Source organism: Anoplolepis gracilipes, chromosome 8 (genome assembly GCF_047496725.1).
Source record: "Anoplolepis gracilipes chromosome 8, ASM4749672v1, whole genome shotgun sequence".
NCBI lineage: Eukaryota > Metazoa > Arthropoda > Insecta > Hymenoptera > Formicidae > Anoplolepis > Anoplolepis gracilipes.
The window spans coordinates 4,351,804-4,373,414 of NC_132977.1; the positions used below are offsets into that span (position 1 = coordinate 4,351,804).

The 21,611-nt window shown below is 34.4% G+C and overlaps 1 protein-coding gene across 3 annotated transcripts in view; it reads right to left on the reverse strand.

Moving 5' to 3' along the window:
• Window positions 1-18,778, reverse strand: part of Mnb (minibrain) — a 75,104-nt gene extending 56,326 nt beyond the window's left edge. Inside the window, exon 1 of one of the 3 annotated variants that reach the window (XM_072897778.1) lies at window positions 16,713-18,778. The gene's annotated coding sequence lies outside the window, so the exon portion shown is untranslated. Of the gene's footprint in view, window positions 1-2,902; window positions 2,922-16,395; window positions 16,650-16,712 lie in introns of those variants that run through there. The other 2 variants (XM_072897777.1, XM_072897779.1) reach the window with 2 other exon arrangements.
• Between the last annotated feature and the right edge of the window lie 2,833 nt (window positions 18,779-21,611).

Here is a 21,611-nt window from a genome sequence, read left to right on the forward strand (position 1 = left end):
TGATATTATATTACAAACAATTTGTATATGGTGAAATTTCAAACACTATATCGTTTCATGTTACATTGCGTCGAAAATATTGTCCTACCCAGCTCCATAATTGTATATATTAAACTCTTAACTTTATATAATAAAGATTTTCAAGTCCAAGGCAAATATAAAATAATACACACACACGCAAGCATATATTAATATACATATTTTTGATTTTAGATATAAATCATAATTTTTATTAATAATAATATTAATAATATTATACTTATATATAGACATATAAATATATTTGTGTAATATACGTAATATATAATTATAATGTATGCGTGTATAAACATATGTAAACGTAATAAGTAAAAATAGATTGAAAAAACTTTATCTGCAATTCTTAAAATCCACTTTTTGAAATCTGAATATCTCGTCGTAAGGCATTCAGATAAACGTTACATCTTACGATAAGCAGCGTAGGGGATGCTCCTCCCCATCATGAATTAACAATCTACAAAGCAGCAAAACGATCTATATCATCATCCAAAGTACCGAAGTACGGATATTATCGAAAATCCCACCAATCGTTGCGAAAGCGGCAACTAATTCACTGATGCAACAAAGTTTATTTCGGTTTCAGTAGCAAACTAGCAACCGTTACATTAGCACAGATTGTTGGAAGCCGGCAGCGTCCAACATCCAACCTCCGGCCAACCGTCTCCAGATGTCGGTTCTCAGACGTTCGATTGCGATTCACAACGTCCTCGCACGATCGTACTCTCAATATCTCAATAATTCATCGACTCTTCTCTCTCATCTCGGCTTATTATTATCCCGATTACATTCTTTTTACGATGAGCACGATTGAATGTACGGCTGTATATGCAGCCGTTCCATTAAGGTGTCTCAAAATAAAATTCGTCTCGTATAGTAAAATCTGGGATACGTGGATTTAAATAGCAGATCGGGTCAGCTTTTCGCGTGTATCGATCCGATACGTGGTAGCGCGTTTCGCGACATATTGTCGATATAGATAGAACTTCAAATAATTTTGCCAACTTATAATATCTATTTTCTTTTTAAATAATTTTATAAAATTATTCAAATTATGTGTTAAATTCTCGAACACTTTTTATATATTTTGCGTATTTTTAATTTATTTTAAACTTAATGTTAATTTAAATTTTACACATGTATTTAAAAACTTATAATTCTAGCATTTCATGTAAACCATATCATCTAATATGCATTTAAAATTGTGATAATTTCAAATTTCACTTTTAGAATGTTAAAAATACTTTTATTTTTCTATTTTTAAATGTATATCTATAAGATGTAAAAAGATACGCAGATATTTTCGGTTTAAATCGTCAAACTTAAATTCTGAATTAAGGATGTCAAAATGAGAAAAAATTTTAAACTCGGACATATTAAGATTATTATTTTTATCTAAATATTTAAAAATTAGGATCTTCGAATTAAACTTTCTAATCTTTAAAATTTACTAATTAAAATTTTGGGGGATAAGTTTAAATTCGCCTTAAATTGACTTCACGATCGTGAGAATCTCAATTGTTCAATCGATCGATCGATCTATATTTGACTGTGTATCGCAGAGATGACGGCAAGAAATGGTGAGAAAAAGTCGTGGCGAAACTCCCCGCGGTGGCATGAATGGTCACGATCGACCCCCTACACGCAAAGAAAAGTCCACTTTGAAGTGGGTAATCACGATAGCGCGTCCTTATCTTAAATATGTAAGTATCCCGTTAGTATGTATTTAATTCACGTGCAAGAATTAATACATGTTAAGAGAGAGACAATTGTTAATTTGCAAGCCATTAATCGGTCACTGCTGAACGGGAAATAAATCGAATCGAGATAAACTGTAATGCTGAAAAATTTGAAAGAAGAACATTCTGGTCCGCTTTATACACTAATTAAAGATGTTATCATTTCGAATAAATTTTGTGTTATAGCAATTTTCGAATAATATCCAACGAGAGATGCTGAGCAAGTGCAATTTTTTATGAAGCAAAATTTTATTTATAAATTTTCTTCTTTTCGTAAAAATAAACTTTAATAAATCTTTAAAAGTTTTTTCCACAAAATGTATAATTAATAAAATTTTTTCGCCGAGTCTTTCGTTAGTGCGTTGCTAATAATTTTATGACTTATTGCAATAATCAATACACACATACCATTAATGATAATCTAAAGTTAATATTGCGACGCAGCCGTCAAAAGTAGAGCAAACGGATTCACACGTGGCACGGAAGTAATCCTGTGACTGAATATTTAATATTCCCGAAGTCACGTGCGGAAAGTCATGTCAATCGAGAAGCATATCGCTTCCTCCCCCGCGCTATTTTCCTGCGTTATTTATCTTCTCGTTTTCAAGTGCCTTCCGCGAAGCAATTTTATGACATTTAATGATATTCATGAACGAAAATGCGTGCATGCGATCCAATCTCTAGATATTCGAGAGTATCTTTATATGGATTTGCAAACAAAAAAAGATTGAATAAATACGATCAAATATTTTTATCGAAGGGTAGTATCTGGATACTGTATACGCGTTAGTAATACATATATTGTAAAATCCATTTTTAAACGTATCAATCTTGAATTTCGATCGATTGTTATAGTAGCATCTCCAATCCGTAGTTTAACCATGTTTGATATATGTATATATGTATATATGTATATATGTATATATGTATATATGTGTATATATATATATATATATATATATATATATATATATATATATATATATATATTGTGTATTATATATGTCCTTTTTTTAGAGAATTTAATCATAAATTTACAATTTTACTATACGTTTTTAAAAGAATTTAATAGGTAAGCTTTCCTGTCGCTTATATGTATACAATTTTTACCTTTTTTATGATCATACCTTTTCTGGAAATTTTTAACTCGAGGCCGGATTCACTTTCCGATTCTATTCTCGCACTATCCCTCATATGTTTATCATATAAATTGTCTCAAAACTGTCATTATTATTATTATTATTTTTTTGCTTTATCAATATAAAATCAATTTTCCTTTAATAAGCTACAGTTTACAGATATATTTTCTTAAATTTTGGACTGTAATTTTAAATACTTTGATAATTTAACAATTTATTAAAATATCGATCTTATTAAAATTAATTAAAATTCGAGCTTTTTATAATTAACATAATTTATTCAAATTTTTTCATTCTTGCGTAGATAAATATCGCGCGGACAATTCTGAGACAAGCCTTATATACCGTAAAGTAAACACGTTTTCGCAGAAACCGTATGACTGTTATTTAGCTCATTATAGATTTCGATCGACAACAACAACAACAACAACAACAACAACAGTAAATATACTGGTGGGGCGGCGGATTAAATGCGAGACAAACGTAGGACGGATTTTCTTCGTCGCGATGGCGAACATATGTTTCCTACGTAGCCACGCAGAACGTACCGAGAGCTTTTGTTCACGGCGCGCCGATCGATCCGAGGGATCGTGCAACATTGTGTGCTCCATAGAAACAGAACGAAGCGCTCAGGTTTGGGCCAGGTGGTCTTCGCCCTTCCCCACTTGACGCGCCGGTGGAACACGGCGGTTGGTAGGAACGCGAAACCCGCGCGCACGCATCAACAGCTGTTTCGCGCGTTTATCGACGATCTGGCCAGGAAAATCTACCCGATTCACCACCGTGCGCCAGCTATCGACTTGTCGGGACGAATAACGAATGTTTACGACGCTACCATTACGTAGCGATACCCATACGCATACATTCTCAATAATATTGTAACATTTAGGTATCAACAAGATTATCGATATTATAATTAATATCTTCGCGCGCAAAAAGATACTAAATTAACTCGTCATCTTCGTAACTTGGTATTCCTTTCCCCACTATGAAAAATCAAATTCCAATTACGACACAATTAAATACTGTTTTATTACTAATTCGTTCCTCTAATCTTGAATTTATTGCTCCAATTAAAAAGAAATTAATATTAATGGATTGACAGATGAGGATGTTGAGGTAATATTACGTTAACACTCCCATTTCCGAAATTGTATTTACATTTGTAGCGAATTGTAAAAAAATTACAACAAATTTAATTGCTAATTGTTAATTGGTTATATTACAGGATATTAAGTATTTTAATTTTTATAGAAACAGCAACACAGAATATTGTATATATAAAAGAATATCCAAAAAATGTAGCGATTTTTAGATAAATCACACACATTATCATGATAATAAGCGAGCAATAATAAGTTTACATAATTTAAATAATTAATAAAATTATAAATTACTCAGCCATAGTTACTTCGTTGATCCTCGGATCTCCTTCTGTTTTGCTGTTTCTTCTTTATTGCTCCTTCATGGCATTTATACGACATTCACTCGTAAAAACACGAGATTAGATTAGGTTACGATCGCGCGTACATTAATTAACTTACAATAAGACACAACTATTGTACTTTCTATTTTAATATTTTAATATTTTCGACATTGATTACACACAACGTGCATTTTATTTTAAATTGTGATGAGAGAAAAGTGGTGATTCATGAAGTTGTGATTCGCTTGGTTTTCGAAAAATCACGTAGCCGCGAATTCACACAATGTTATAGCTCTCGTTAACGAATAGTACACACGCACTTTATTGTATATATGGCAACTTTACTATCTCTTGTTATAACTACATAATTGTAATAATGGAGAATGATCGCGTACTTGTCACGACCGTCCGAGAGATATGACGAAACGCACTTCGCGTTATCTTACTGCTCGAGTTTCGCCGTAAGAATGACAACAATGTGACCGATTAATATAATATTAATGTTATTCATACTGATTAATTAATATTAATATTTTATTTTTTATTAATATTTTATTAATTTTAAATTGGAGCAATAAACTTGAGATTAAAGCAACGAATTAGCAATAAATTAGTATTTAATTGTGTCGTAGGTACATCCGAATTTGATTTTTCATGGTGGAAGGGGAAAAGAATATCAAATTAACGGAGATGATAAGTTAATTTAGTATCTTTCTGCGCGCGACAAAGATAATTATAGTATTGATAATATTGTTGATAAACAACAGCACTCTCAGATAACGTCACAAAATTCGACGTTATTGTTATTTTTTATTATTTACATATCTCTTTATTATCTATCAAAATAGAATTCGTATTGAATACACGGTTATTTCCTACATTATATTACATTACGTAATAAGACATAGTAAATTGCTATATATATAAAATGTGTGTATACTATTTGTTAGCGAAAGAAATACTACCGTATAAATTCGATCGCATAATTTTCCACTTTCGAGGAGATCATAACTCTGTGATTTTCGCGTTCTCTCATCGCAATACAAAAGTGTCAGATTAACACGTGTTATGAGAAGTGTTGATGATTGTATTCTGGTTATTAAGCACCGAATCATAAGTAACCGTGTTTTCGCGTAAATGTTATAAAAAAGCAGCAAAAAACAAACACGCAAAGAGAAGATTAAAAAATCGTAAGACACCGAAAAACGGTGGAGCAACTATGAATAAGCATTTATAATTTTATTAATTCATTGTTATTTTGTAAACTTAATTATTCTCTTATTTTCGTGATACTAATAACTTATTTTACATCCTGCTATTAAGAAATATAAAAATGTAAAAATAACCAATTATGAATTACATATACATAATCGTCTGTTTGTGAATCGCGCATACATTAATTTTAATTATCGCGCAATTTTTTTAAAATTTCCATTAATCTGGCAAATCACCACGAATCTCAAAAATAAGATAGACAAAATATGAATATTTAATTCTGGCGCAATAATATTTTACAACAATATAAAACAACAAGAATACAGTTCAGATATAGATGCATAAATACTAAATATGAGTCTCAATTGGAGGAAAGATTCACAATCGTGATGAATAAAATATCATCTCTCCAGCGAGTAAGTTTTAAGGCTCGATAAAAAAAAAAGTTTATTAGTTCTTTAATAAATAAATTTTATAATTAAGCAAGTTTGTAATTAATATAAAAATTATATAAATGATACTTCATTCGCCACTAAAAAAGGGAATATAAAATGTGTATCTTAATTTAAATATCTACGTATATATAAAACGTTATCGTATAAAATCAGCGTATTGTATGACGCCTAATAAACCATTATGTGATCAGTACAATTTTATTCTAAATAAAAGCTTTTTGAAATTTTAAATATTTTAATTTATCACATTATTTTCTTTTACATCAATCGATTTTTCTTCATCATTATGCATATAAAAATATAATAGAATCACCAAAAGAATCTACAACTTATGAGATACAAAAAATAATTTTAAAAAATAAGTTTGAAATATTGTAACGTAAAATACGTAATATCTTGTAAAGTATTCACTTTCTCGTAATTTTGTTTTAATATTTTTATATATCAAACAATAAGTTTGAGTTTTTTCTACATTTAATATATTTTTATATGTAGAATGAGAAGAGAAAAATCGATTTTTATGTAAGAAAGAACATATGGTAAAAATAAAAAAAAAGATCTTGAAATATGGCAAGTACATCTGCTTGGCACAAAAAGTCTTAATCATTTCTTAAAAATCAACAACATTTTGTTCAAAATATTTTTCATTAAAACACATATCTTACGATTTATTAAAGATAAGTTCTAGTGACTCACCCTAATATACACAAACAGTAAATATTTCTTGTTTAGCGCAGACAACATTAACGCCATATTAGGCGGAACGTGTGATTTAACGCGTTGTGATGCAGCGCGCGGAAGAGGCCGGCCATCATATCATAATTAATGGCTATTATTATCCAGACATTCTTCACCAGACTAATAATAATACCCTCGCCCACTTTCTACGATCTATTTCTGTCCGCTTACGTATTACGCGAAATGTTCGCGCGCACGTTGATACGAAACGAAAATTTCAAGATTGTTATTAATGATATCGATATGCTCTTTCTCTCTTAGTAAACTTTCTATTTATAAGTATAATAGAATAAAGTTAATTAGGTAATTTTATTTTAAACAAAATCTCTTATGCGCCTATTAGTTCTCATTAAAGAAATTTTTAAAAAAAGATTGATTAAAATGTGATTGTGATAATAGAAATGTTCTAAAATCTTTAATATAGCTCTTTTATAAAAAGTCTCGTCGTAAATCTTTTTTAATTATCGAATATTTTTAAAATTATATTTATTTTTATTTATAATATATTATTTATAACTACTTTTATATTTGTCCTTATTATATTTTTTATTTTATACCGTAAAAATGTATATATAAATATAAAAGATAATAATGTATTATGAAAAAAAATAAACATATAATATCAATCTATACAATAAAATGTGGTATACAATTATGAAGTATAGAAGAACAAGCACATATAGCCCACAGTAACATTGAGAAAATGTATACATATTCTAAGCTATGCAACTATGTCACGGTTATTGTGTGCATTCACTTTCAGGAACTTCAAGACGTCACCTGCACGAAATCTCTGCAGTGAATAAATAATTCGAAAAGCGAGAGTAATTAGAACTTATGCACCATATCGAGGACGTTTACGGTTATTTCACGTGTGTTCTAAGATGACTGATAAGAAAAAAAAAAAAAAATGGTTGCATATTCTTAACATAAGACACTGCGGGACATTAATCGATATCGTGGACTTCAAACGCTGCGCGATGTTGCAGTATCGTCTTATTTATTTATATTTACAAGTGCGCGCGACTGTCGCTCGCGTCTCGCTTCCTCGTTTTCGATGCAAGGAGACAACGGCACTTTATCCCTGACGTGAAAGTCGTTCGCTTTTCTTCCCTCACCCTCATCCATTGACATTCTCGTCGCGACGTTGGCGACGACGTCTCTCCCGTCCCTCTTTTCCCCCATTCCTCTTTACCCTAGGCTCGTCTAAGACGTCGATATTGAAAACGCGTGACTAATGATTATTGGCCGCGGCGTGTTTAACAGCTGAAACGATACGCTCGATGCATCACGTGACTTCCATCTCTCTCGCTCGCTCTCTTGCAAAAAAAACCTTGGCAGTATCTCGCTGCCGTCAAAACGACGCGTAAGAATAACAAATAAAAAGAAAATCCTATATAAAAGATTATAAAGAATATTTATTACTTGAACTCGATGATTATGATAAGACTTTAAAAAAGTCTAATATATATGTATAATTTATCTAAAAATTATAAACTATTATGTTAGTAAAAATTGTTATATTATTTGATACCTATCTTATTATGATATTTATGGAGACGATAAATTTTGATTTTATGTTTTCATTTCAAAACTTTTGCAAAAAAATTTTACTTTCGTTATATTTGTTGCAAAAGCGAGTCTTTTATAGTGTTATTTTATACGTGTTGTTTTCAATTAGTAACAGTTGCACAAAGTTATTAAATAACATAATAATGTCTAATTATAATTTTCATAAAGAATTCTCTCACATATCGTATAAAATCATATAATATATAAGGATATATATTAATAAAACGTACAAATAATTACAAAAATATACACAAGCATTTAAATTATGTATATCAAATATGGCGATTTATGATGAGTGCATGTGTTGTTCTTTCATTTAATGAAGCACGTATTATTACTAGACTCGTGCGGTCGCTTTAATGCGTTAAAGTCTACGCGGTGAAAATACGAGTGCGTTTTTGTAAAGAAGCGAAAGATATAGAGACAAAAGAAAAATATACGGTCCATTGCGACGCAGCGAGCTGTAGTGAATAAAGAAAGGAAAGAAGAAAAGATCCTGATGTTGTAATAGTAGTTATTGCACCTCTATTGACCTGACATTCCTACTAGAGAAATCAAACTTGGATATATAGCATAATTAAGCACTAATTTATTGTTCTAGTCTCGAATTTATTTCTTCTATCAATTAACAATTAGAAATTATTATAGAACGAAGATGCTGACTTGCTGTTAGCAGCCGCGAAAAATACATATGACGAGTTGTATATATATCTCACAAAATAATTATAAAACGATCATAAAATAAGCTTATTGTTACAGCAATTAATTAGTATTTAATTTCAATATATATATATATATATATATATATATATATTAAATGCTAATTAATTGTTCTAACAATAAGATCATTTTATGATTCATCCCTCATGTGTTTTATATACATATATTTGATCCTTGTAATTAAAAAAATATTCTCTTTCTTTTTAATTTGCCCACACAAAGTAAATGAATTTAAAAATTACAATTAATTTTATGCTAAAATCTAGATGGAAAGAAAACATATGAAATTTGTATAATATATATTATAAGAAAATTAAAAGAATATATGAAATATTATTGAGAGAAAAATGATGTGTGAAAAATTCTTGTTGCATCATGCAGTATCCATAACTGTATGTTTATGCAATAATGTCAATCTATTATGAAAATATAAAAAAAAAAAAAAAACAAAACAAAACAAAACAAAAAAAAAAAAAAAAAACAATATCTTATTTCTGATTGTCTGTCAGCGTTATCTCGCGTCGGTTCATAATAGCGTCGCAGGGCTAAGAGCAAGTCAGCCAATAAGTATCAGCGTGGAACGTGTCGCCTATTATTAGACGCGTCGTTTCCGCGTACGGGCACGCAGGCGGACCGCGTCACATGGTGCACGCGGACTGACGCGCGAGAGAACGCCATGCGTCGCACACGCGACGACGTGTCGTCGCCGAAGAAAGGGAAGCCCGCGCGCTCGGCGCATCGTATCATTTCGTCACTGTCTAAACCTCTAAACAAGTTTTCTGACGCTTGCGCCACGTTTCTGAACGAAAACGGAAGGTGAAATAGGACGAAAATTCGGCGCGGCAATTCCTTGCAAAATAGTATGTAAATCTGGTCTTTCTTTTCGAGACTAGTAAGAGATCTGTATCATAAAATTATTTTTTTAATATTTATATTTTTTTATTGTTATATTTGTTTTCTTGTTTAGTGCCATTGTACGAGAATTCTGCACATTTTAATCATATTCCTTTGTACAATCGATGTCTATTAATCAAGAAATTTGTACGAAAGACTTTAGTTTAACTTCTAATTTAAGTTTATGTAATCTACGCACTTTTTTTACGCACAATTAAGGTCAGTGCGTAATGCTTATCGCATATTCATTTATTTGCCATTTTGAACATAAATAGCAGTATAATATTATTTGTATACGAATGATATTTCTTTCTGTCTTTTCGTTACACGATTTTATTTCATGCGCAAAATGCTGGATTAAATGGAATCCGATTGTGTTTGATCGCCTCAGCAAGTGCGTACCTCGATATCGCCAAAGTATGTTTTTCAAACTTCACGATATGGGGATAGATCGAGACTTTTCGCATGAAACATTTCTACGACCTGTACACATGATTCTCGCTCTCGGAAAACGTATCGTCACTTGTACAAGAGCGGACGTATCGAGTGTGTGTTTGCGGTAGATATTCATACCGTAATTTTGCCGAAACGGAAATCGACCGGCGTGCAGCACGCATCGGAATTTTAAACAGACGTCCGTTCGTCTCGCGTGTATAAGATTTAATTGCAACGACCGTCACAGCAGGCTTGTTTCGCTAAAAACAGATATGTAAACGCGAATCCGTCCCGCGCGATTCCGCTTATTGTGCGTAGCTCGAAATTACATTGAACCGCTGTTCATTAATGTCATAATGCAATGAAAATTGCGCGTGGAATTGTTAACATTCCTTTCCGTACTCGTTTGCACTCTCTTCGACCGAGACGTCGAGGCTCGAATAAAAAGGAAATCTATTAAAAGGATTGTTATTCGGTGCGCTCTTTCTTTTCAATCGAGCGCAGATATTATCGATGAGAAAGGTCAAATAATTCCTTCGGTGACCCTCGAAATACGAACGCAGGCGTCCGAAAAGGTCAGAGTTTTACGAGAATATACACCTCGCAAACGTAGTTAAAGAGTAACGAGACCAAAAAAACAAAACGCGCATACAAACTAAAAATCAACCCGACCTTAACCACCTCAAGTATTTAAATGAAATTTGACAGTTCTTGTATTAATCTCGTTGTACAATTATAGGTTTTATCATATATTTAAACCAAAAGTTGTTTTTTTTTTTTTTTTTATTTAATTCTAAAACGAGCAAACTAACAACGTAAAGGCAGAAAAAATCGAGAGACGTTTATGCAGAGTCGTTTTAAGAGTAAAATACGTCAAAATATATTGTATACATTGTCACGTTTTTTACGCGATACAATTATTGTTTTTATGATCATTTTTCTGAAAATTTTTTAATTTAAACTGATGCCATGTTCTATATTATTATAAAAACATTATTTGCATCTAAATGAATATAATTCTCAAAGATATCAAACTTTAAACCTATAAGATTTCCATGTAATATTTCAACCAATTCTTTGTCTGATTTTAAATACATTTTTCTTAGTAAAAACATCAAAGCATATGCACAAATAATTTTTTAAATGTCAGAGATGTAAATAAATAATAATATTTTATCATTTAATTTATAGAAAATAAATTTAAACTTTCATTTCATATACGTATAACAAAAGTAATTAAGTTCATTGACAAAAATGTCTCCACGATTATAATTAAAAATATTTTATCACAATTTTATAAATATAACATTATTTACGCGCACGTAAATAATCGCACGTAAAAAATCCTCTTTTAATGTGTCTGAAAAATTAAATACAGTTTTAAAATGTATATTATATATCATAAAGTATTTTTTTAAACTTTTTATATATATATATATATATATATATATATATATATATATATATATAACATCATTGAAATCGTTGGAATTTCAAAACTCTCTTCTCACGAAGCTCAATAGCACTCGATCGACAACGGCGACATTGGTAATCGTGCCAGGGTATCCGGCTCATTTTATCGGCGCGACTTCTTTTACTGTGCAAACGAAAGCGTGTTTGCGTCTGATAAGTGGAAAAATCCGAAAAAGTTTCATCACGGGTCGAATTTAACGCAAGTATAACTCCGATCTGATAAACGTCGCTCGTAACTGACCTACCATCGATATTTCGCTCGTTTCCTTCGACTTCTCCCCGACTTCCTATACAACAGTCGAAATCGCCGAAAAAATATAATCGAATTCGCGGAATTTTACGATTATATATAGGTGTTCCTCGAGAGTGATGAATCAGTTACGGTATATATCGCGGCGATAAGAAAGACCGTCAACGCTGATTAAGCAGACGTTGAAACGTGGCGAAAAAAAAAAAATTTGCTTGGTCGACCTCTAAGTCAGCGTGAATTTCCGACGTCAAGCACAAAATCCTTTTTTTTTTATTTTTTTTTTTTTTTTTTTTTTTTTTATGCACTATACACATTCCTCTGCAAACTGTGTATATTTTCATATTGCGTTATAGCGAGTTTATCGAATGATTTTTTAATAAATTTTAGATACAACAGCGGAATAAGATATGCAATCCATGCTTCATTAAATAATTAAACAACATGTGAGAAAAAACATTAATAAAAATAAATATTTTTTATATTTTTTAAATACAAAATTACATCTCTTGCAATAAAATCATGTCGTTCAAAGGCAAATCAAATTATTCAATATATATTTTAGCAATATTTTATTTTAAAAAGCACGTTTTAGCTTTACTTTACGTATGCAGCTTCATTTATCTGCAATATAATATTTATTAGCAATACAAGTTAATTTTTCTTAAAAAAAAAAAAAAAAAAAAAAATAAATAAAATAAAAAGAACCACGCTCTCTGACATATTTACGTGAAAAATTAGATTCGCCCCAAACGATAATTAGTTTATAACTGGAATTAAGAAGACAATGTAATGCATTCCGAATCCGAGAAATCATATTCAGAGAAACGGATGGAGAAGACGTACAGAAACAAAATCACATTAATCGATACGACGGAAAAGCGACGGAGAGTATGCCGTATTCTTGTTTTAAAGTACAGACATACGCGCCATGACTCAACATGTTTCAGAGAACAGCATTGTTAGCGTCGACGCGTCGAAAGTCATACCGAATCAATAAAGTGGATCTCTGCACGATGAGTGCAACCGCGGTAACTTCCTCGAGGCGAATCTTTCGAGGAGAAAGCCCTCGATTAAAAGAAAGAAAAAGAAAATCAATGGCAGTGTAATTTACGAAATACTCCTCTCGTACCGAAAAAGATGTAATCACAATCGTAAATGTGTCCTTGTTCGCGCAACGATTTATTGATTCGAGGCACGTAATTTAATATCAAGCTGATAATAACATCGCCGCGTCAAAATTAGGGCTTTATTTCACAAAGTTACACACGTATATGTGAATTGAAAAGATTGATGCTCGAAAACACAATCGATGAAACTATCGTAAAAAGATGAAACATACTTGCTCATTTTTATGTAATAATGTAAATAATAAGACAGAAATCTCAAATTGACAAGTAGTTTACGATTAAGAAAATTATAGATAGAATGGAATTACATAATTGCTCTACTTTGTAATTATAAAACAATCATTAATATATAAAGAATTAATATATAAATTTTATACGCAAAAAAATTATCAAACAAAAATAAAAATGATATCGTACAACATGTCATTTGTATATTACTAATAATCACTAATAAGTAGATATAAAAGAAAAAAAGTTATAATCAAAATTCGTAAATCCTTTCGTGTCCTTTTCTTGACTTTAACTTCAAAGCAGCAAAAGAGCAAAGTTACGAAATACGCGTCGATACATTCTGCACGGTTGGCAAAATTCCACATGTTTTGGATAAAATCCATACCAATGATAAAAACCGGTATTTTCCAGAAAAAATCGGCAATAATTTTTCATTATTAAAAATGTTAAAATAGAAACTCTTTTTATCAATATTTGTCAATTGAGAGTATTTTCTAATTTAAACTTTTTATCAAAATAAAATTTGTAACAGATTAAGAATCGACGTAACAAATAAATTAGTTTCTGTTAGAAGATGTTGAAAGGTAAACGCGTAAATCAGAAAAAAGAGACTCTGTTATTATATTATTTCATTTTTCTAAACTGTAATGACTAATATGATTTATTAATTAATTAAAGTAAAAACATTTTTTCACATAAATATATAAGTATATTTTGTTACATATTAATTATTTTTATAATTTTTACCAATTTGTTCCATTAAGGATATAGTCCAGGACAAGAACCAGAATTTAGCATAATTTTTTTTCCACTTACTGAACTTTTCCGATCAATCTTGACATTCTGAGAGAGATAAAGTGTATTTAGATAAAAGTATGTTTCTTTACTATATCTTTTCTTGGAATCGGTCTATATCAATTTTCGAGGGGAAGTCGTTCGCGTCCACTTCGAGATATCGAATCGCCCGCGTTTGCGCCCCCTCCGTCATTTTTTCCCGCCGTCGGTTTATTACTTTTTCGGACGACAGCCGCAATAACATGATTGCGCGATAATATGAAACGCGCGACGCAACGACACGGAGGCCTTATTACGCGGTACTTTTCCTACGTAATGTTATATACCATCTGTAGAATTCTTACAGTATTAAAAAAAAAAAAAAAAAAAGTTTCGAAAACATGCTTGAAGATATCTGGTAATACAAAAAAAAATATTTTTTAATTGTCTCTAAATAATCGTCTTGTACGTGTGAGAATTTTATTTGTCGCATTTTAATTTAACGAGTGTGAAAATTTCAAGAAAAACATTTGAAAACATATATGTATTGAAATTATTGTTAAACTGTTTTTAAATATTATCTCATCAACTTATTAAGTGTGATGTACATTTTTCAATCTTCATCGTATAAATATTCGTTTCTCGTTTATATCTTATCGTTTTTTATCAGATGTATTAAACATTTTATTTTTTTCTTGTATACACTAAGGGTTCATTAATATCTTAACATATTTTCTAGATATCTAGGGACACTATTTTTGGTCAGACGTTATACTGTTTAAATATCTGTGAATCATAATTCAAAATTCAGTCTGATAGTTTGGTATTTGTATCTGATAGATAAATAAAATTGAAAGAAAAAATTAAGAATACAATGTAAGATTATAATCAATAAATATTTTAAATTATTTAACCACAAGACAATCATGGGGTAAATATTTACAAAGATCTAACGATCTTAGATCGTAGATGTGCTATAGGGCACTTAACGAAACTTAATGTGCATATTGGTTTATTTTCACGTTTTGTTCCTTGAAACTCCTTACGATTGTAATTGCGACGGCAACGTTGGTCGTAAACCTACTCTTGCAGTTTAATAACGCGATTGCGCGATAGTATGAAACGCGGTGACGTAAGGACGAACAACATATTCCTGTATTGTTTGATCGCGACGAGATTTATTCTATGCTATATTAATTGATTTTATGCGTTTAAATTAAGTTTTCTCAATATTTTTAAGATATTTTTATCTTTCCCATGAAAAAGACTATGTTTAAAAGAAAAATTGATTGCAAAATTATGTTTGGAAAAGCTTATCACTTTTGGTTACCGCGTTTCTCGATAACGAAAAAATTCCTTTGGTATAAAGCCACATTATAGATAGCCAGTACAGGCTGCTCTTTAAAATAACTGATCAAGATTATCTTTAAGATACAAAAGATACAAGATACGAAAACAATCTCAGAAACTAAAATATATCGATTTAAATAAGTTAATGATAATTAGAAAGAAATACATGAACATAAAATTAGTAGGTATTACAATACTATTTGTTGACTCTATTGCAATTGTGTGTCAATAAAGTGTTGCGACAGATGGAATGATAATGTTGCAAATGCGTGAATGTTTCATACGCATAAAAGTGCGATATAAGTCACTTTTTCGTTTCTTTTATTTGACAATGAGATTCAATCACGATCGTGTTTATCACAGAGATCGTCAGCATATTTTGAATACGATGATCCTAATCGAAGGATTAAGTAAACGATACGTAATTGAAAACGAATTAAAAAGACTAAAAGAAATGTATTTATAGAATTATCCAATTAACGATCAGACTTTATTGATGTCAATTAATTCCGCTTAACTTAATTTTTTCTCCAATCTTATAAAGAGTAGAGAGAGAGAGAGAGAGAGAGAGAGAGAGAGAGAGAGAGAGAGAAAATGAAATATTATCGCGTTATATCACCAGGCGGCTGATTGACGAATTTTATTTTTTTCACGAATCAGATGTATTACTTTAGCAGAGAGAGAGAGAGAGAGAAAGAGCGCAAAGTCGATGAAAAGGAAGAAAGAAAAAGAGAACTCGGAGTCTCCCCGCTCACGACGCCGCTTAAACAGCTGTTCGGCGGGCAGCGGTGTGGCAACAGAGAACTAGCGTTAATACTTACGACGCGCTTTGAGGTTAGGTCCATCGTCATGGAAAGATTCGCGGATCGGACGAACACGAGCTTCGCTCAAAATCCACCTCCCTGTCGTCAACGTATCTCCGTGCATTTCGAGGCGGTGTAACACGCGTGCGGAAAAATAAACGCGCACGGACGCACGTTTACGACGCACACGTAAACAATGCGCGACGCGACACGCGCTATCTTTCGACCGTTCGATCGACTGACGCGACGCGGCGAGCGGTCGAAACTAACCTTAAAAAAAAAAAAAAAAAAAAAAAAATAACTCGGCGGCGAGCAAAAAGAATCGATGTGCGTACCTTCGATGCGAATCCTCTCTCAAACTGGCGGGAACGCGTTTTCTCTTATTCGCCGCACTAGATTGATCTTTCCTTCGGACGATCCCCGAAAACACGCTGACGATGCCGCGAATGGGAGGGAAGGTAAAAGTAGAATCTCGAGAAAGAGGAAAAACTCAGTATACACGACGCGAAAGAAAACTCGCACAATCGGGCACATTGGGTGATACAAATATATACGTGACACACACACCATGTACGTTTCACAGATTTAACAGTCGTGCACTTCACTTCACATGGAGTGTGGAGGGGGAAATGAAAACCGGATATATATATATATGTATATCTCCGAGATACTTGCACGTGTTTGTACGTGTATGAAAGAAGACGGGACACTGCGGGAGAAAAATCACCTTATCTCCGAGCTGTCACCGCGAGCATAACGCGCCTTTTTCGACGAATGGAGCGCGAAAACGACGAGGCGCACGACAGAACGCGACGCGTCGCGCGCGGCCACCGACACACGACAACGAGGTGAAGTGCGACGCGAGTCTGATCGCGCGGCTTCACCTCGCTTACGTACACACGCGCGCGCGAAATTACTCCCTCGCTCGTTACTGCCTTTCCTTTCGCCGATCGCAATCGGATCGCGACCGTGAAACTCGTCGGCGCGTCTCTTTCTCTTTTCTCTTTTTTTTTCTCTTTCTTTCTCGCGGGAGTCAATCGGACGTGCGAGAAGCGGTTTCGGCGATCAATGTCGATCAGCGGGTCGGTGATGAAAGCGGTGATTGATGATGATAACTGACGTTCGTCGATGACGTTCGCGGTACGCACGTGGACACCCGTGTCCTCTCCCCTTCCGGTTGTTGCAAAAATGACAGAGCGACCACTTCGAGCCAAATCCTTGTTCGCGCTTCGAAAAATAAGGATTTTTCCGCGTGTATCCTACTATAGCTAGTAATTTTTTTTTTTTTTTTTTTTTTTTTTTCGTGCTATGAAACAGGAACGCTCCCCCCCCCCCCCCCCCGTTGAGCGGATAACGACCAAATGATATATTATCCCGTGACGTGTCTCGAGTTTCGTTTCTCGTGTTCCACCACGCGTGCGAATGAGACGGAAGAAATCTGACAGTTGGAAAGCGGAACGCGCGCTATCCGGAATCGCTTGCAACGTCGGTCTTTCAGGTTATGATCGTCGGCATCACCGCGTGTAGTAGACGCGCGATCCCGTGGATCCCTGACTTAAACCCTACTGGCCGTTTGCGATGACGTTATCACGTGGTTTGCGCGCGCGATTCCAGCGCTTAATCACCTCGCGATTTTTTAGCATCTTTTCTCACGCGACGCGATTTATAGATTCGTCCACCCTTTACACGAGCGGATCCTCCTTCTCTTTTCGAGAATTAAGGGGTCCCCCGGACCCCGCGGGACCGACCGGGCGCCTTAAGGACGCGCCCCGATCTTCCGGCGTTCTTCCTCGAGCTTGACGATCACGAGGCGCCCGCCGCCTCCGTCGACGCCGGCGCTGCCGCCAGACAGATGGAGGAGGGGGAGAAGCAGGATGAGGCAACGGAGGATACGCGGAGAAGGAGAGCGCGGTGTGGACGTATACTACCGGCTGACACCCCCCGCGACAGCGTCGCAATGAACTCGCCCGGTGTACGTAGGGTCAAAAGCACCGCGGCAAAATAATAACAGAACGCAGCCGCCGCCGCCGCCGCTGACGCCGCCAACGACGTGTGAGCTCGGCAGTAGTCGCCGCCGTCGTTGTCACCGTTGTCGCCGTCACACGAGCGCGACCTTCCTCTCTCTCTCCACCACCACCACCACCACTACCACCAGCCGAAACTAGCCGTAACCGGCGACGGCGTCGAAACGGCGAGAGAAACGGCGCGACGCCCCGACGCGTCGAAACAACGTCGACGAGACGACACGATAATGTCGTCGTCGTCGTCGTCGTCGTTGTCCGTCGTCGTCGTCCGTCGTCGTCGTCCGTCGTCGTCGTCCGTCGTCGTCGTCGTCGCCGCGGCTACAGTACCAGCGCGACGGATGCTGCCGTTAATAACAATGTCGCTGATGTATTTGTTGTTATTGTATTTGATGCTCACGGGATTTTTGTAGCCACCAAAGACGCTCCTCCCGCCGATGTTGCCAATATCGTCGTCGTCGTTGTTTTTGTTGATGATGCCGATGCTGATGGTGTTGACGGTGACGGTGGTGGTTGTTCGCGGCCGCGGGTTTTGGCGGGTTTCCACGGGCGACGAGCGCGCACACCACTGGCACACACCGCGGCCGCCGTGCATTCACCTCGTCCTCGCAGCACGCGCCGCCGCTGCTGCCGTCGCCGTCGCCACCGCCGCCGACACGCACCGACGAGCGCTCCTCCTCGCCAGCTCGCGTCGCAGCCGTGATCGGCTTCCACGAGGTCCCCCGCGGACGCCTCGTAGGAGCTGCACCGAGTTAAGATCTTTCCCGTTGCCACCTCCGCCAACACCACTGCTGCTACTATCACCGCTGCTGTTGCTGTGCCGCCACGCCACACTTAGACACACGAGACGAGGTCGTTCGACGCACCACTGTTTCGCGGACGCGCACGAATGAGCACCGATCACGACGAACTCACGACGAGCACGACGCGTAACGCGCGACGTTCTCGCAGCACACACGAGAATCGTACAACGTCCTAACCGCGGGGACACCGCATCGCTTTCACGGGCGAACATGGAGCTGGATCCATGCCGAATGCTTCGCCAATCGGTCGACAGGCGGCGCACTCGGGCGCCACCGTCGTGGCGGAGAGAGAGAGAGAGAGAGAGAAAGAGATAGCGCGCGCATATCTCTCGTCTCTCGTTCGGCTCGGCACAGCCTTCGAGTGCCGCGCCGTCGCCGACCGCCGACCGCCGACCTGCCGCAGGTCTGCCAACGCGATACCGCGCCGCTTGACAACAGCGAATGCGCTTGATTCCCGCCAGATGTCGCCTCCGCACGTCGGCACTCGGCACGCATGACCGGCTCTACGCGCCGCGTCGCCCCCGCCTAAACTAGGATGATTTTCAATCGATACCTATGGCAATTTATTTATATATATGTCGAATGGACAGACATTAAACGTCAATATATATCCAACGAAATCAGATGTCGAATATTTTCATTTGCCGAATAAAAAACCAAAATTATACTTGATACAAAATTGAATTTTACGAGAAATAATATTGTCACACGCTTTGATCATATATATGAAAAATCGCCATAGATTCGGCGCTCTCAAAGAAAAGATTGCGTCTTAATTAATTTATTTATTCAATTTCTGAGTTTCTCTGTATCTAATTCCGACATTTAGCGAAAATGTAGTATTGCTCGACACAAACATAATTTTACTTACCGTTTTCGAAACTAAGGAAATCGCGACTTTGTCGGGAGAAAAATATTTTGAAAGAGCAATTAAAAATTGAGGATAAATCACTAATTATATACGCGTAATAAGAAATAAATTTAGAATTAATATTCTCTTAAAATTTCCACTAAATAAGTCATTAAAAATTACACGCAGTTATAAAGGCATTTACATTTGAAACGAGACTGACAAAAGAATTATTTGCAAACAATCTTTGATCGATGAACTGGACGCGGTTCGTAAACGGAAAGCGCATTAAATTGCTCTTTGGAGTAATCAACGATTGCGTGTCTGAAAATTAAAAGCGTACAATTTAAGTGCAATTAACTTCGAAAGAATGTGCTTCGCGTTAAAGATAATGTCAAATTTAAAAGTATTATATGAAATTATTATAAAAATATTATATGAGGTTTAAAATGATTCTTTTCTAAATATTAATAATTTATTCTGTTATTCTGTGACAGGCACAATTAAATAATCACTGAATTGTGGAAACGGTTTCTTGTTTATTGAATTATATATAGATCAATTAATAATTGTATTGATCTACGTATTTTTGTTTGTGCATTTATTATATATTTATTGTTTATATTATTTATTTATAGTAATTGATATATAATTGATGTATATATAATTCATATATATTTAATGAATATTAAATACACTAAGCATAATATAAGTAAATGAACAAAATATATATATGTTGTATATATATGTCATATAAAAATATAATTAAATTAAAACAACGGAGGAAAAATTACAAATTCGTAATAATATTTATATAACAAATGTTACATATTTATTATATATTTATATTGCATTATTTTTTAAACATAAATAACTTTGTTCTTATAGTAAAACAATCTTTTAAAACATAATTTTAAATAAAAAAAGTACCAAAGAAAATAGCTTCATTTGCAAGAGCATTATTTAGTAGCTATTAAATTTAAAAATCTTATTTACGTGCGAACAAAATAATTTTGTAAAAAAAAAAATTAAAAAAAATTTCTTAGAATACGAACTAAATTTTGCTCACTTTTTTCAATAGATTTTCATCGGAATTTAAACAATTAATTGAAATAAATGCATATCTCGATATTAGTTATATAATGGTAACACAATTATATAATAAAATATATATACTATTAAATAATGGAAAACTGTATTACCAAGCACGCATACTTATAACACAACGACAAGTAAACGTAATTATTACAACAAATATAATACTATATTATATTTGTTCGCGAGATGATGGCATTCAATAAATTGTTTTTCTTACAAAAATCATAATACATATAACAAAGAGTACATTGGATTTAGGGATATAAAATTTTTCAAAGATAAAAAAAAAGAAAACAATTTGCGAGATGGTAGCTTCGAGACAAAAATATATAAACTGCACAATATGACGTAATACTTGAGCAATAGCACACGTGCAGTATGTATTATATATAGTTCCAGATTAATTTACAATAATAAAAGTCTTAATAAAATGAGATGTGCAATTTAAAAATAAATGTAAAT